This window comes from Heptranchias perlo, chromosome 10, assembly GCF_035084215.1.
Source record: "Heptranchias perlo isolate sHepPer1 chromosome 10, sHepPer1.hap1, whole genome shotgun sequence".
Taxonomy (NCBI): domain Eukaryota; kingdom Metazoa; phylum Chordata; class Chondrichthyes; order Hexanchiformes; family Hexanchidae; genus Heptranchias; species Heptranchias perlo.
The window spans coordinates 18,683,572-18,700,548 of NC_090334.1; the positions used below are offsets into that span (position 1 = coordinate 18,683,572).

General features: G+C 45.0%; 1 protein-coding gene across 2 annotated transcripts in view; it reads right to left on the reverse strand.

The window, feature by feature from the left end:
• The window catches only part of LOC137326309 (peroxisomal N(1)-acetyl-spermine/spermidine oxidase-like), a 46,945-nt gene that overhangs the window by 25,433 nt on the left and 4,535 nt on the right, over nt 1-16,977 (reverse strand). The window contains exon 1 of one of the 2 annotated variants that reach the window (XM_067991274.1): nt 4,045-4,107. The exons of the other annotated variant lie outside the window; for it this stretch is intronic. The gene's annotated coding sequence lies outside the window, so the exon portion shown is untranslated. Of the gene's footprint in view, nt 1-4,044; nt 4,108-16,977 lie in introns of those variants that run through there. 2 annotated transcript variants of the gene reach the window in all.

Below are 16,977 nucleotides of genomic sequence, written 5' to 3' on the forward strand. Positions count from 1 at the left end.
AAAAGTCTTCTGTAGGCATATAAATAGTAAACGAGTAGTAAGAGGAGGGGTGGGGCAGATTAGGGACCAAAAATGAGATTTACGCATGGAGGCAGAGGGCATGGCTGAGGTACCAAATGAGTACTTTGTCTCTGTCTTTACCAAGGAAGAAGATGCTGCCAAAGTCACAGTAAAAGGGGAGGTAGTTGAGATACTAGATGGGCTAAAAATTTATAAAGAGGAGGTACTAGAAAAGCTGGATGTACTTAAAATAGATAAGTCACCCGGTCCAGATGGGATGCATCCTGGTTGCTGAGGGAAATAAGGGTGGAAATTGCAGAGGTGCTGGCCATAATCTTCCAATCCTCCTTAGATATGAGGTGGTGCCAGAGGACTGGAGAATTGCAAATGTTACACCATTGTTCAAAAAAGGTGTAAGGATAAACCCAGCAACTATAGGCCAGTCAGTTTAACTTCGGTGGCGGGGAAGCTTTTAGAAACGAAAATTAATAGTCACTTGAACAAGTGTGGAATAATAAAAGAAAGCGAGCATGGATTTGTTAAAGGCAAATCGTGTTTAACTAACTTGATTGAGTTTTTTGGTGAGGTCACAGAGGGTTGATGGGGGCAATGCGGTTGATGATGTGTATATGGACTTTCAAAAGGCGTTTGCTAACGTGCCATATAATAGGCTTCTGAGCAAAATTGAAGCCCATGGAATAAAAGGGGCAGTGGCAGCATGGATATGAAATTGGCTAAGTGACAGGAAATAGAGAGTCGTGGTGAACAGTTGCTTTTTGGACTGGAGGAAGGTATCCAGTGGTGTTCCCCAGGGACTGGTACTAGGACCACTGCTTTTTTTGATATATATTAATGACTTGGACTTGGGTGTACAGGGCACAATTTCAAAATTTGTAGATGACACAAAACTTGGAAGTGTAGTAAACAGTGAGGAGGATAGTAATAGACTTCAAGAGGGCATAGACAGGCCGGTGGAATGGGCGAATGGCAGATTAGATTTAATGCAGAGAAGTGCGAAGTGATACATTTTGGCAGGAAGAATGAGGAGAGGCAATATAAGCTAAATGGTACAATTCTACCGGGGGTGCAGGAACAGGGAGATCTGGGGAGTTTTGTGCAAACATCTTTGAAGGTGGCAGGACAGGTTGAGAAAGTGGTTAAAAAAGCAAATGAGGTCCTGGGCTTTATAAATAGAGGTATAAAATACAAAAGCAAGGAAGTTATGTTGAACCTTTATAAAACACTGGTTCAGCCACAACTGGAGTCCAATTCTAGGCACCACACTTTAGGAAGGATGTGAAGGCCTTAGAGAGGGTGCAGAAAAGATTTACTAGAATGGTTCCAGGGATGAAGGACTTCAATTACGTGGATAGACTGGAGAAGCTGGGGTTGTTCTCCTTAGAGCAAAGAAGGTTAAGAGGAAATTTGATAGAAGTGTTCAAAATCATGAAGGGTTTAGATAAAGTAAATAAAGAGAAATTGTTCCCATTGGCGGAAGGGTCGAGAACCAGAGGACACAGACTTAAGGTGATTGGCAAAAGAACCAAAGGTGACATGAGGAAAAACGTTTTTACACAGAGGGTAGTTATGATCTGGAATGCGCTGCCTGACAGGGTGGTAGAAGCAGATTCAATTGTGGTTTTCAAAAAAGGAATCGGATAAATACTTGAAGGGAAAAAATTTGCAGGGCTACAGGGAAAGAGCAGGGGAATAGAACTAACTAGATTGTCCTTACAAAGAGCTGGCATGGGTTCGATGGGCCGAATGGCCTCCTTCTGTGCTGTAACCATTCTATGTTTGGCACAAAGTAAAATTGCTTTGTGTCTGAATTAATTTCAAGCTGGCAATAATATGAAGCTAATTTGATAGACATTCCTTATAGTGTACCATGTTTTATGTAAAATTCTGATTCCTAGTTTTCTTATCCCAGGAGAAATAAAATGTAAATACAAATACTAGATATAGAGCTTATATATATGTTCAACATTTTCTTCTGCATATGCTATCTGTAACAATATCCTCTGCTGTTGAGGTCCTTGAATACTTATAGCCTAGGTGATCTTCTGATGCCCTTTATCTGTGTTAACTTGACACAGGACTCAGGCTGTTGTAATTAGATGTCATGGTGTCAATCATTGCTTCATTCCCGAAATTATTTACAATCGGTAAGGCTATTTAGTTTGACCTTGTACTTTATGTTGGAACAAACCACAGATTTAATCAACACAACATGTACATAGAGGACACCACATAGGTTATGATGTGACAACGCACTTTACCTCGTGAACATAACTGTTTTCCACACATCTACTTGCATTTATATGGTGCCTTTAACATAGACAAAGAGCTTCACTGAGGCATCATCAAAAAATGGACTCTGAGCCAAAGAAGGAGATATTAGCAGGGGTGACCTAAAGCTTGCTCAAAGAGGTGGGCTTTAAGTGGGTCTTATAGGAGGGAGAAAGGGCAAGAAGCAAAGGGGTTTAGGGAGTGTGGGGCCTAGGCAGCTGAAGACACAGCCACAAGTGGCTGGGTGAAGGGAGGACAGTGATGCATAAAAGGTTAGAGCCAGAGGAAGGTAGAGTTCGTGGTCGGGTGTTGTAGGGCTGGAGAGGATTACAGAGATAGTGAAGGGATTTAAATTTTAAATTTGAGGCGTTGGGGGGACCAGAAGTCAATGTAGGTCAGCAAGGACATGGGTAATGGACAAATGGTGTCAGTTAGAATATGGGCAGTAGAGTTTTGGTTTAACCTGAAGTTTATGGAGTGTGGAGGATGAGATGCCAGCCGGGAGAGCTTTGGAATAGTTGAGTCTGGAAGTAACAAGGATTTAGATGAGAGTTTCAGCAATGCATGGGCTGGGGTAGGGGTGGAAACAGGCGATGTTATGGAGGTGCAAGTAGGCAGTCATTGTGATGGAGAGGATATGGAATCAGAAACTCAGCTCAGGGTCGAATAAGACGCTGAGATTGCAAACAGTCTGGTTCAGCCTGTGATGGCGGCCGGGGAGGGGGATGGAATTGATGGCAAAGGTCCGGAATTTGTGGTGGGTGCTGAAGATGATTGCTTCGCTCTTCCTGATGTTTAGCTGGAGGACATTGTGACTCATCTAAGACCAAATGTCATACTAGGAGTCTGACAACAACAAGGCAGTGGAGGGGTAGAGAGAGACGGTGGAGAGATAGAGCTGGTTGTTGTCTGCGTTCCCAATGTCTTCAGGTGACCCTAAGGAGCAGCATGTACATTAGGGAAAGGAGAGGGCCACTGATAGATCTTTGGACTCTGGTGGTAACAGTGAGGGTTGGGAAGAGAAGTCATTACTGGAGATACATGGCTGCAGAGAGGTCGATGAGGAGGGATAATGCTCCATGGTCAAAGTCACGGAGAATGTCATTTGTGACTTTGATTATGGCTATTTTGACAGGGCAGAAACCTGATCGGAGAGATTCAAACCTGAGTTGTGGGAAATATGGGCACGGATTTGGAAGGTGACAACATGTTCAAGGATGTTGGAGAGGAAAGGGAGGTTGGAGATGGAGTGGTAGTTTGCAAGGACAGAGGGGTCAAGGGTAGATAGTTTGAGGAGGTGATTTTGAAAGGGAGAGGAAACCATTTAGAGGGCCAGGGCACAGAGAAGTCTGGGTGGAGGTTTGGCTTGGTGGATGTCGAGAAGGGGAGGAAGCAACAGACGCAGCTGAACGGATGGTCTCAATCTCAGTGACAAAGAAGTCTATGAACTCCTTGCACTTGTTATTGGAAGTGAAGACAGGGGCACAGCAGGGGTTTAAGGACATGGTTGGTACTGGAGAAAAGAAACCAGGGGTTATCCTTTGCTTTCCAGAGAGAAGTGAGGACTAGTAGTGCCTGATGTGGTCCAGCCAGATCTAATGATGGATGACTAAGCAAGTTGTGTGCCAGATACAGTCAAACCTGTGCTCTTTGGACTTCAGGGAGCTTAGTTATAAACTCACCCACAAACTATTGGCGGGCTTTTGGGCGGCAACTTGCTTTAACGGTGAGCTGCACAAAGTGCAACGTCCTTACCCAAGCTTCTGTGAGCTGTGAGAGCGGGGAAAGGAGCTCTCTTCCCCTCAACCGATCAGCGTGAAGCATCCTTGACAAGCCACACAGAGTCAGAACCAGGAAGTTGAAGCTACAACAATGAATTCAATTTTAAAATCAGTTAGAGAAAGTGAAATAAAGAGAGGGTAAGAAATATCAAACTAAAAGACAGAGATAAAAGAGACAGAAAGAAAAAGTAAATTTAATTTTTTTTATATAAATGTCCAACAATTAATATCGGAAGTAATGAGACGCCACATTTTTAAATGTTAATTTTCAGTGCCAGAGAGGTTGTTTGGCAGTCATTAATACTTACCACACGTTTAAAGTTAGTTTAGACCTAAAAACCCAGCGTACCTTATTTATGGAGAGATTAGTTCATCTCCAGGAGAGTAAGATCATGCTGGTCCATTCATTCAGCCGGCGAGCTGTCCTTCCCGTGCAACTTTCAAACGAGTAGGGCAAATGGTAGAGCAATTTCCGGATTTCCGCGTTTGACTGCGCACGTGCGCTCCCCGGAACTTGCTCTTCCATTTCCCCTGAAATAACGGCGAGCACTCTTAGCATCGTCGTTATTTTGTGAACAATTTCTGGGCCATTATTTATTTTCCTGAAATTTGAACAGAAAGGAGTGACAGCAACAGTATGATAATTGGTAAACCTTGAGTCAACTGAAAACGGCCCTGCAAAAAGAAAGTGGCCAGGCTAATATTACACTGCTTCTGAGGCCATTGTATAACTTCAAATATTCCACTATTGTCAGAGAGCTGTATTCCAGCCCAAGGGGTTTATTCCTTTATGTGTTTTAGAGTTCAGACAAAATGTGGGTAACTACATCTGGAAGCAGGTGGTGTCAACTAAACCATCTTTGGGTTAAGCAGCCTTGGACTTTGGATAAAGACTAGGAATCAGACAGCCTTATGATTGAGGGCATTGCATAATGAATCTTAATGATTCTGATATCAGAACAGGAGACTATCTTGCTAAAGTCCCCACAAATTGACAGTTACAACTTTGACATGTAACTTGTGACACCTTAGTAAGTGGTTGGTAAGTCATCTGAAGTGGGAATTTCCTTATAGTTGCCTAAAGTATTCGAGGTCAGACTCCTTTCACTGAAGAACATCATTTTTGAAAGTTGAAGGAAGGTTAGCAAAAGATTTGTAATGGCTTTCAGGTCAAAAATCTTAGGAAGCTGAGAGAAAACTTAAGAATGTATAGTATTAGTAGCATAAGCACTGAGAAAGTACTGTATAATGGTCAGAGCGTTATGGTATGTGCTACTTCAGCTAAATTAAGCAAAAAGATGACAACGGCTCACCACAGATGTGTCCAGATGTCACCGCAGAGCATTACTAACGATACTTTATTTAACTGCTTTTGCATGGTTAAAGTGACTGGATCTTTAGACCTCCAACTGATTTCAAAATCCACTGCTCCAGTCGCTTACCATTATTGATGCAGGGGACTGTCAAGAAGCTAAATATTAAGGACATCAAACCAAAACAAAAGAATACATAAAGCTCAAGGCAAGATTTGTTATTTCTGTAGTGGCGCTCGACCATATGTGGGTGAATGTCTATCAAATGGGAAATGATGCTGCTCCTGAAGGGAAAATGAACCACGTTTTGCTGCTTGCAAGTTAAGGGGACGATGAGGAATCAGAGTTGAAATGAAAGTGCAGAAACAAAGCAGTGAATAAAAGGGTAAAACTCTATGGGCCGGATTTTGCTGTAAAAATAACGATAAGGTTAACAGTAACTTTCAGCAACCGCACATGTGCAGTTAAACGTGGAAATCCAGAAGTTGTATTGAATGGGGAGTCGATGGCGTGAAGTTCTGGTACTTACCTCAGAGATACAGACTAAATTCGTCAAAAAAAAATCCGGCTCGTCTGTAAGAGTGTGACAACCGTTACACACTGATGGTGTACTAGTGACAGTACTGGTTGATTCTGGGTGCCCAAGAACATCTTTCATTAGTGCAACTTCAAGGAAATTGAGTGGAATGCTCTTCAAAGCTGAGACTACAGAACAGCTCAATGAAGCTTTTTCCATATGGTTCTGACACCCATAATTATTGCTTGTTAAGTTTATAGGAACAGTAAATTGCAGGAAATAGTCAGAACAGTTGAAGTATACATTCTGAGGGGAAAATGCTGTTTTCTTTCCCTAAGCGTGAGAGTTGCAGTTACTGTGTAAGTTAAAGAAAGTAGCATTGTTGATCAATACACAATGAATTCCAAACCTCTTTATCTGCATTAGTAAACTAAAGGATGTGCAAGTAAAATTAATGGATATTGTCCGTCATAACAATATAAGCTGATAAAGGAAGCTGAATGAGCTAATGGAAAATTTGTGTAATTGAAGGTGCATATGGTCTTCTGCTTGGGTACCACCAATGGAGCCTGGCCTGGAACCTGGAAATGCTGCTGGTGTCTGATTATATGAGGACATGCATACTACAAACAAAGCAAATAAATTTGATGTGGTGACATGCTGATACTAGATGAAATTGCTACTGAGCCAAATGGATTATGAGTTCTAGATTTGAAATCCATATCACCATATTGAAGTCAGCTCAGAAAGTCTTTATACCATGAAATTCCCCACTGACATTGAACTTTAGGCCCTCTTGTGAAGCCAAGGTATTACAGAATGTTATCTAACAAGTAATAGGAGGCACCCTCGGGCTCTGAAAGATTCAGACAATATTTTTTTTAAATTTGTTCATGGGATGTGGGTGCCGCTGGCAAGGCCAGCATTTATTGCCTATCCCTAATTGCCCTTGAGAAGGTGGTGCTGAGCCGTCTTCTTGAACAGCTGCAGTCCGTGTGGTGAAGGTTCTCCCACAGTGCTGTTAGGATATACCTTGATATATGCCCCGAAGTGGAATGTAATACTTGATTGAGAACCTTGATGAAAAGGCAAAGAGAAAAGGCCTTAGATTACTCACGAAGTCTAAATTCAGCAAGAAAAACCTTATTTTTGGTTTGGTGTTTGGTAAAAATGGAAACTTTAATTTTGCAATGCTTGGCTGATAATGCAGAGTCTCAGTTTGAGGGAGGGGCAAGCTCAGATCGATAATCGCAGGTGGACACAGTTTGCAGAGAACACAAGTGCCTCGAGTTTTGGATGTTGTGCAAGTGCAAGCCTCATTATATTGGCACAATTAATATGAAATATCTCCTGCCAGGGAAGCTCAGATGGCTGACATCTTGGCTTTGGGGGCAGTGTTGACAGGGGCATCCAGAGTGTCATGTCACACTTGGTCTCTGGTCTCGCACAGAGCTGTAGGAGTGCTGAGGCCAAAGAGTGTGGCCGTGGCTCCGGGACAAGGCACCATCTGTCCTCCCTCGCCAACCACTCTGCCAGAGCCTTTGTTAGAGTCACACAGGCAGCTGGGCCAGGCTACCCGGCCCACACTAACACACTGCAGTTTGAGGGCCCAGAGCTCCTCCAGATTACCACCACAGCCATCTGAAGTGTTCTCAATTGAAGCTCAGCAGCCTCCCACCTCCCAAGCTGTAACCACTGGGGAAATCACTTCATCGAAGCACTAGGAAAGGTAAACAAGCACAGATGACAAAACAACTACTTGCATTTATATAGCGCCTTTAATGTAGTAAAATGTCCCAAGGCACTTCACAGGAGCGATTATCAAACAAAATTTGACACCGTGCCACATAAGCAGATATGAAGGACAGGTGACCAAAAGCTTGGTCAAAAAGAGGTAGGGTTTAAAGAGCGTCTTAGAGAAGGAGAGAGAGCTGGAGAGGCAGAGAGGTTTAAGGAGGGAATTCCAGAGCTTAAGGCCTAGGCAGCTGATGACACTACCACCAATGGTGGTGATTAAAATCGGGGTTGCGCAAGAGGCAAGAATTGGAGGAGCGCAGAGATCTCAGAGAGTTGTAGGGCTGGAGGAGGTTACAGAGATAGGGAGGGGCGAGGCCATGGAGGGATTTGAAAACAAGGATGAGAATTTTAAAAATTGAGGCATTCCTGAACTGGGAGCCAATGTTGGTCAGCGAGCACAGGGGTGATGGGTGAATGGGACTTGGTGCAGAGTTTTGGATGAGCTCAAGTTTATGGAGGGTGGAAGATAGGAGGCCAGCCAGGAGAGCATTGGAATAGTTAAGTCTAGAGGTAACAAAGGCATAGATGAGGGTTTCAGCAGCAGATGGGCTGAGGCAGGGACGGAGACGGGTGATGTTACGGAGGTGACAGTAGGCAGTCTTTATAATGGAGCGGATGTGGTCGGAAGCTCATCTCAGGCTCAAAGAGAATGCCAAGGTTGCGAACGGTCTGGTTACTAAGGGCCTGCACAAGGGTGATTCTTAATCAATCATCATAGAATCGTTACAGCACAGGAGGCCATTCAGCCCATTGAGCCCATGCTGGCTCTTTGTAAGAGCAATCCAGTTAGTCCCATCCCCCTGCTATTTCCCCATGGCCCTGCAAATTTATCCCTTTCAAGTATTTATCCAATTCCTTTTTGAAAGCCACGATTGAATCTGCTTCCATCATCCTTTCAGACAGCGCATTCCAGATCATAACTACTCGCTGCGTAAAAAAAGTTTTTCCTCACGTCGTCTTTGGTTTTGTTAACAATCACCTTAAATCTGTGCCCTCTGGTTCTTGACCCTTCCACCAATGGGAACAGTTTCTCTTTATTTACTTTATCTAAACCAGTCGTGATTTTGAACACTTCAATTAAATCTCTTCTCAACCTTCTCTGCTCTGCTCTAAGGAGAACAACCCCAGCTTCTCCAGTTTATCCATATAATTGAAGTCCCTCATCCCTGGAACCATTCTAGTAAATCTTCTCTGCACCGTCTCGAAGTCCTTCACATTCTTTCAAAAGTGCGGTGCCCAGAATTGGACACAATACGCCAGTTGTGGCCGAACCAGTGTTTTATAAAAGGTTCACCATAACTTCCTTGCTTTTGTACTCTATGCCACTAATTATAAAGCCCAGGATTCCTTATGCTTTTCTAACCACTTTCTCAACCTGTCCTGCCACCTTCAAAGATTTCTGCACATATACCCCCAGGTCTCTATTCCTGCACCCCCGGTAGAATTGTATCATTCAGTTTATATTGCCTCTCCTCATTCTTCCTGCCAAAATGTATCACTTCACACTTCTCTGCGTTAAATTTCATCTGCCATTGTCCGCCCATTCCACCAGCCTGTCTATGTCCTCTTGAAGTCTATTACTATCCTCCTCACTGTTTACTACACTTCCAAGTTTTGTGTCATCTACAAATTTTGAAATTGTGCCCTGTACACCCAAGTCCAAGTCATTAATATATATCAAAAAAAGCAGTGGTCCTAGTACCAGTCCCTGGGGAACACCACTGTATACCTTCCTCCAGTCCAAAAAGCAACTGTTCACCACGACTCTCTATTTCCTGTCACTTAGCCAATTTCATATCCATGCTGCCACTGCCCCTTTTATTCCATGGGCTTCAATTTTGCTCAGAAGCCTATTATATGGCACGTGAGCAAACGCCTTTTGAAAGTCCATATACACATCATCAACCGCATTGCCCCCATCAACCCTCTGCGACCTCACCAAAAAACTCAATCAAGTTAGTTAAACACGATTTGCCTTTAACAAATCCATGCTCGCTTTCTTTTATTATTCCACACTTGTTCAAGTGAGTATTCATTTTCGTTTCTAAAAGCTTCCCCGCCACCGAGGTTAAACTGACTGGCCTATAGTTGCTGGGTTTATCCTTACACCTTTTTTGAATAAGGGTGTAACATTTGCAATTCTCCAGTCCTCTGGCACCACCTCATATCTAAGGAGGATTGGAAGATTATGGCCAGCACCTCTGCAATTTCCACCCTTATTTCCCTCAGCAACCAGGATGCATCCCATCTGGACCGGGTGACTTATCTATTTTAAGTACATCCAGCTTTTCTAGTACCTCCTCTTTATCAATTTTTAGCCCATCCAGTATCTCAGCTACCTCCCCTTTTACTGTGACCTTGGCAGCTTCTTCCTTGGTAAAGGCAGATACAAAGTACTCATTCAGTACCTCAGCCATGCCCTCTGCCTCCATGTGTAGATCTCCTTTTTGGTCCCTAATCTGCCCCACCCCTCCTGTTACTACCCATTTACTATTTATATGCCTGTAGAAGACTTTTGGTTTCACTTTTATGTTGGCCACCAGTCTATTCTCATAATCTCTCGTTGCCCCTCATTTCCTTTTTCACTTCTCCTCTGCACTTTCTATATTCAGCCTGGTTCTCACTTGTATTATCAATCTGACATCTGTCATATGCCCCCTTTTTCTACTTCATCTTACTCTCTATCTCTTTTGTCATCCAGGGAGCTCTGGCTTTGGTTGCCCTACCTATCCCCCTTGTGGGAATGTATCGAGACTATACCCAAACCACCTCCTCTTTAACGGCTAGCAATTGTTCGATTACAGTTTCGCCTGCCAATCTTTGATTCCAATTTACCCAGGCCAGATCTGTTCTCAACCCATTGAATTGGCGCTCCTCCAATTAAGTATTTTTACTCTAGATTGTTCCTTGTCCTTTTCCATAATTATTGAAAATCTGATGATACTATGATCACTGTTCCCTAAATGTTCCCCCACTGACACTTGCTCCACTTGACCCACCTCATTCCCCAGGTCCAGTAATGCCTCCTTCCTTGTTGGGCCAGAAACATACTGATCAAGAACACACTTCAGAAATTCCTCCCCTCTTTGCCCTTTATACTATTACTATCCCAGTCTATATTAGGATAGATGAAGACCCTGCAAATTTGCTCCTTTATATCCTTCCTACTAATTGGTGGCCTATAGAATACACCCAATAGTTTAATGGCACAACTATTGTTTCTTAACTCTAACCAAATAGATTCTGTCCTTGACCCCTCAAAGACATTCTCTCTCTCCAGCACTGCAATATTCTCCTTAATCAATACTGCCACCACCCCCCTCCCCTCCCCTCCCCTCCCTTTTTTCCTTGCCTATCTTTCCTGAACACCTTGTATCCAGGAATATTTAATACCCAATCCTGCCCTTTCTCGAGCCAGGTCTCCGTTATCACCACTACATCATATTCCCATGTGGCTATTTGCACCTGCAGCTCACCAACCTTATTCACCTCGCTGCGTGCATTTATATACATGCATTCTAAACCTATCTTAAACCTTCTCGTATTCTCTCTTAGTCTGATCCCACCTAATACTGTACTGTTTCTTACTCTAGTGCTATCCATCTCTCCCAATCCTTTGTGCAACTTGTTGCCCCTTTCTAATGCTACATCCTGGTGCCCAGCTCCCTACCAAGTTAGTTTAAACCCTCCCCCACAGCACTAGTAAACCTCCCTGCGAGGACATTGGTCCCAGCTCTGTTGAGGTGCAACCCATCTGTCTTGAACAGGTCCCTCCTGTCCCAGAACTGGTCCCAATGCCCCAAGAATATGAAGCCCTCCCTCCTGCATCATGTCTCTAGCTACGCATTAGCCTGCCTTATCTTCCTATTTCTGTACTCACTAGCGCGTGGCACTGGGAGTAATCCAGAGATTACTATCTTTGAGGTCCGGCTTTTTAAAACTTCCTCCCTAGCTCCTGAACCTCTAGCTGCAGGACCTCATCCATTTTCTCTCCTATGTCGTTGGTACCCACATGGACCACAACATCTGGCTGTTCTCCTTCCTCCTGCAGAATGTTCTGCACCCTCTCCATGATATGCTTTACCCTGGCACAAGGGAAGTAACACACCATGCGGGACTCACGTTGACTGTCACAGAAACACCTGTCTGTCCCCCTAACTATCGAGTTGCCTATGACTACTGCATTTCTACACTTCACTGTGCCCACTTGTTTTTTTTAAAAAACTCATTCATGGGATGTGGGCGTCGCTGGCAAGGCCAGCATTTTTTGCCCATCCCTAATTGCCCTTGAGAAGCTGGTGGTAAGCCATCTTCTTGAACCGCTGCCGTCCGTGTGGTGAAGGTTCTCCCACAATGCAGTTAGGTAGGGAGTTCCAGGATTTTAATCCAGCGACGATGAAGGAACAGCGATATATTTCCAAGTCGGGATGGTGTGTGACTTGGAGAACGTACCGGTCTTGTTCCCACGTGCCTGCTGCCCTTGCCCTTGTCCTTGTCCTTGTCCTTGTCCTTCTAGGTGGTAGAGGTCACGGGTTTGGGAGGTGCTGTCTAAGAAGCCTTGTCGAGTTGCTGCAGTGTATTCTGTAGCCACAGTGCACCGGTGGTGAAGGGAGTGAAAGTTTAGGGTGGTGGATGGGGTGTCAATCAAGCGGGCTGCTTTGTCCTGGATGGTGTCGAGCTTCTTCAGTGTTGCTGGAGCTGCACTCATCCAGGCAAGTGGAGAGTATTCCATCACACTCCTGACTTGTGCCTTGTAGATGGTAGAAAGGCTTTGGGGAGTCAGGAGGTGAGTCACTCGCCACAGAATACCCAGCCTCTGACCTGCTCTTGTAGCCACAGTATTTATTTGGCTGGTCCAGATAAGTTTCTGGTCATAGAAACATAGAAAATAGGAGCAAGAGTAGGGCATTCAGCCCTTCGGGCCTACTCTGCCATTCAAAATGATCATGGCTGATCGTCTAACTCAGTACCCTGTTCCCGCTTTTTCCCCATATCCCTTGATCCCTTTGCCATTAAGAAATATATCTATCTCCTTCTTGAATACATCTAATGACTTGGCCTCCACTGCCTTCTGTGGTAGAGAATTCCACAGGTTCACCACCTTCTGAGTGAAGAAGTTTCTCCTCATCTTAGTTCTAAATGGCATACCCCGTATCCTGAGACTGTGACCCCTGGTTCTGGACTCCCCAGCAATCGGGAACATCCTCCCTGCATCTAGTCTATCTCGCCCTGTCAGAATTTTATATGTTTCAATGAGATCACCTAGTCGACCCAATCTCTCCTCTTACGTCAGTCCTGCCATCCCAGGAATCAGTCTGGTAAACCTTCATTGCACTCCCTCCATGGCAAGGACATCCTTCCTCAGAAAAACTGCACACAATACTCCAGATGTGGTCTTACCAAGGTCCTGTATAACTGCAATAAGACATCCCTGCTCCTGTACTCAAATCCTCTTGCAATGAAGGCCAACATACCATTCGCCTTCCTAACTGCTTGCTGCACCTGAATGCTTGCTTTCAGCGACTGGTGTACAAGGACACCCAGGTCTTGTTGCACCTCCCCTTTTCCCAACCTATCACCATTCAGATAATAATCTGCCTTGCTGTTTTTACAACCAAAGTGGATAACCTCACATTCATCCACATTATACTGCATCAGCCATGTTCTTGCCCACTCACCCAACTTGTCTAAATCACATTGGAGCCTCTTTGCATCCTCCTCACAGCTCACATTCCACCCCAGCTTTGTGTCATCTGCAAACTTGGAAATGTTACATTTAGTTCCCTCATCCAAATCATTGATATATGTTGTGAATAGCTGGGGCCCAAGCACTGATCCCTGCAGTACCCCTGCCTGCCACCCAGAAAAAGACCTGTTTATTCCTACTGTTTTCTGTCTGTCAACCAATTCTCAATCCATGCCAGTATATTCCCCCCAATCCCATGTGCTTTAATTTTGCACACTAACCTCGAATGGTCAATGGTGACCCCCAGGATGTTGATGGTGAGGGATTCGGTGATGGTAATGCCGTTGAATGTCAAGGGGAGGTGGTTAGACTCTCTATTGTTGGAGATGGTCATTGCCTGGCCCTTGTCTGGCACGAATGTTACTTGCCACTTATCAGCCCAAACCTGGATGTTGTCCAGGTCTTGCTGCATGCGGGCTCAGACTGCTTCATTATCTGAGGGGTTGCGAATGGAACTGAACACTGTGCAATCATCAGTGAACATCCCTATTTCTGACCTTATGATGGAGGGAAGGTCATTGATGAAGCAGCTGAAGATGGTTGGGCCTAGGACACTGCCCTGAGGAACTCCTGCAGCAATGTCCTGGGGCTGAGATGATTGGCCTCCAACAACCACTACCATCTTCCTTTGTCCTAGGTATGACTCCAGCCACTGGAGAGTTTTCTCCCCTGATTCCAATTGACTTCAATTTTACTAGGGCTCCTTGACGCCACACTCGGGCAAATGCTGCCTTGATGTCAAGGGCAGTCACTCTCACCTCACCTCTGGAATTCAGCTCTTTTGTCCATGTTTGGACCAAGGCTGTAATGCGGTCTCGAGCTGAGTTATCCTGGCAGAACCCAAACGGAGCATCGGCGGGCAGGTTATTGGTGAGTAAGTGCCGCTTGATAGCGCCTGCCATCGCTTTGCTGATGATTGAGAGCAGACTGATGGGGCGGTTATTGGCCAGATTGGATTTGTCCTGCTTTTTGTGGACAGGACATACCTGGGCAATTTTCCACATTGTCGGGTAGACGCCAGTGTTGTAGCTGTACTGGAACAGCTTGGCTAGAGGTGCGACTAGTTCTGGAGCACAAGCCTTCAGCACTACAGCTGGGATGTTGTTGGGGCCCATAGCCTTTGCTGTATCCAGTGCACTCAGCCATTTCTTGATATCACGTGGAGTGAATCGAAGTGGCTGAAGACTGGCTTCTGTGATGGTGGGGATATCGGGAAGAGGCAGAGATGGATCATCTACTCAGCACTTCTGGCTGAAGATGGTTGCAAACGCTTCAGCCTTGTCTTTTGCACTCACCTGCTGGACTCTGCCATCATTGAGGATGGTGATCTTCATGGAGCCTCCTCCTCCCATTAGTTGTTTAATTGTCCACCACCATTCATGACTGGATGTGACAGGACTGCAGAGCTTTGATCTGAACCATTTGTTGTGGAATCGCTTAATTCGATCAATAGCATGTTGCGATGCTGCTCCTGGCATGCTCTGCTACACTCCTCATTGAGCCAGGGTTGATCCCCTGGCTCGTTGGTAATGGTAGAGTGAGGAATATGCCAGGCCATGAGGTTACAGATTGTGCTGGAATACAATTCTGCTGCTGCTGATGGCCCACAGCGCCTCATGGATGCCCAGTTTTGAGCTGCTAGATCTATTATGAATCTATCCCATTTAGCATGGCAATAGTGCTACCTGTGCTAACTGTGTAGTCCTTTGTTCCATGGTGCCATGCTCATTACTGCACTACTTCAAGGTATCACAACCCTCATTGGTATTCAATGCTGCATACCAGTTTGAGTGGCACACACCCAGAAGATTCCTGCACTGCCTGCCTCTTCCTACCCTTTCACTTGGCCCCCAATTTCCTATCCTGAACTCTCTGTGGTTGCAGGGTGACCACCTCCTGGAACGTACAATCCAGGAAATCTTCAGCCTCCCTTATGCTCTCCAGTGACCCCAACTGCCCCTCAAGCTCGGAAACCCCCAGCTTGAGCTCAAGCAACCGGAGACATTGCCTGCACACATGGCCCTCCAGGACACATGAACCATCCTGATGTTCACACAATGCACAGGAATTGCAGGCAATGAATCTCAGCTGCCCATCCATTGTACTTACTTACTTACTTACTTACTCCAATTAACCTACCCTTTTATTCCAGTTCTCTCAGACCAGAGCTGACCTGCTAAATTTTCAAGTTCACAATCCACTCAGTGCTTCAGCAGATAACCTTCTGCTTTATGCACCTTTTGAGAACAGCAGTTACAACTGCTCAATTAGCTTCCAGCTCACAGTAATTACCCTCTATTCAGGCAATCATTTACAGTTGATTGACTGCTAACTGCCACCGACTAGCAGTTTCTGTTAACTTATCTAACTTGCAGTTTCTTTTAAAGTTTTAAAGTTCTACGTTAAATTTTAATTTCAATTCCTCCATTACTTTATCAGAGTCCCCCTTCATCAAATTCTCAAGTTCCCACTCAGTTCGCAATCCACTCTGTTCGCAATGTGCTCTGTGCTTCAGCATTATTTCTGCTAACGAGTAGATACAGATGGAATTGAGTTGGATAAATTTTTTTTTTATTTTGGATATGGTGTTTGGTGTTTATAGTTGTGAAGTGAGGGAAAGACCCACAAGGCTTGACTGAATGAAGGCAATTGGAAGGTAGTGATAAAGATTGCGGGACATGCGTGCAAATTGGCTGCCACGTTGCCCTTCATTCCAACAGTGACTACACTTCGAAAGGTACTTCATTGGCTGTAAAGCGCTTTGGGACAGTCTGAGGTTGTGAAAGACGCTATATAAATGCAAGTTCTTTTCTTTCTTTCTTTCTCTCTTTCTTTCTTTCCTTCCCGCTAATCATCATTATTCTGATGTCTTCATCTCCCAACGTGCAATGTGTAATGTGCAAATTTCGCTAAAAAAAGTCATAATAAGAATAAAACCGGACGGACCACCAGGCACCGGACATGACAAAGGCAAACCAAGCCCAGTCGGCCCTGCAAAGACCTCCTCACTAACATCTGGGGGCTTGTGCCAAAATTGGGAGAGCTGTCCCACAGACCAGTCAAGCAACAGCCTGACATAGCCATACTCACAGAATCATACCTTTCAGCCAACATCCCAGACTCTTCCATCACTATCCCTGGGTATGTCCTGTCCCACCGGCAGGACAGACCCACCAGAGGTGGCGGTACAGTGATATACAGTCAGGAGGGAGTGGCCCTGGGAGTCCTCAACATTGACTCTGGACCCCATGAAATCTCATGGCATCAGGTCAAACATGGGCAAGGAAACCTCCTGCTGATTACCACCTACCGCCCTCCATCAGCTGATGAATCAGTCCTCCTCCATGTTGAACACCACTTGGAGGAAGCACTGAGGGTAGCAAGGGCACAGAATGTACTCTGGGAGGGGGACTTCAATGTCCATCACCAAGAGTGGCTCGGTAGCACCACTACTGACCGAGCTGGCCGAGTCCTGAAGGACATAACCGCCAGACTGGGCCTGCGGCAGGTGGTGAGCGAACCGACACGAGGGAA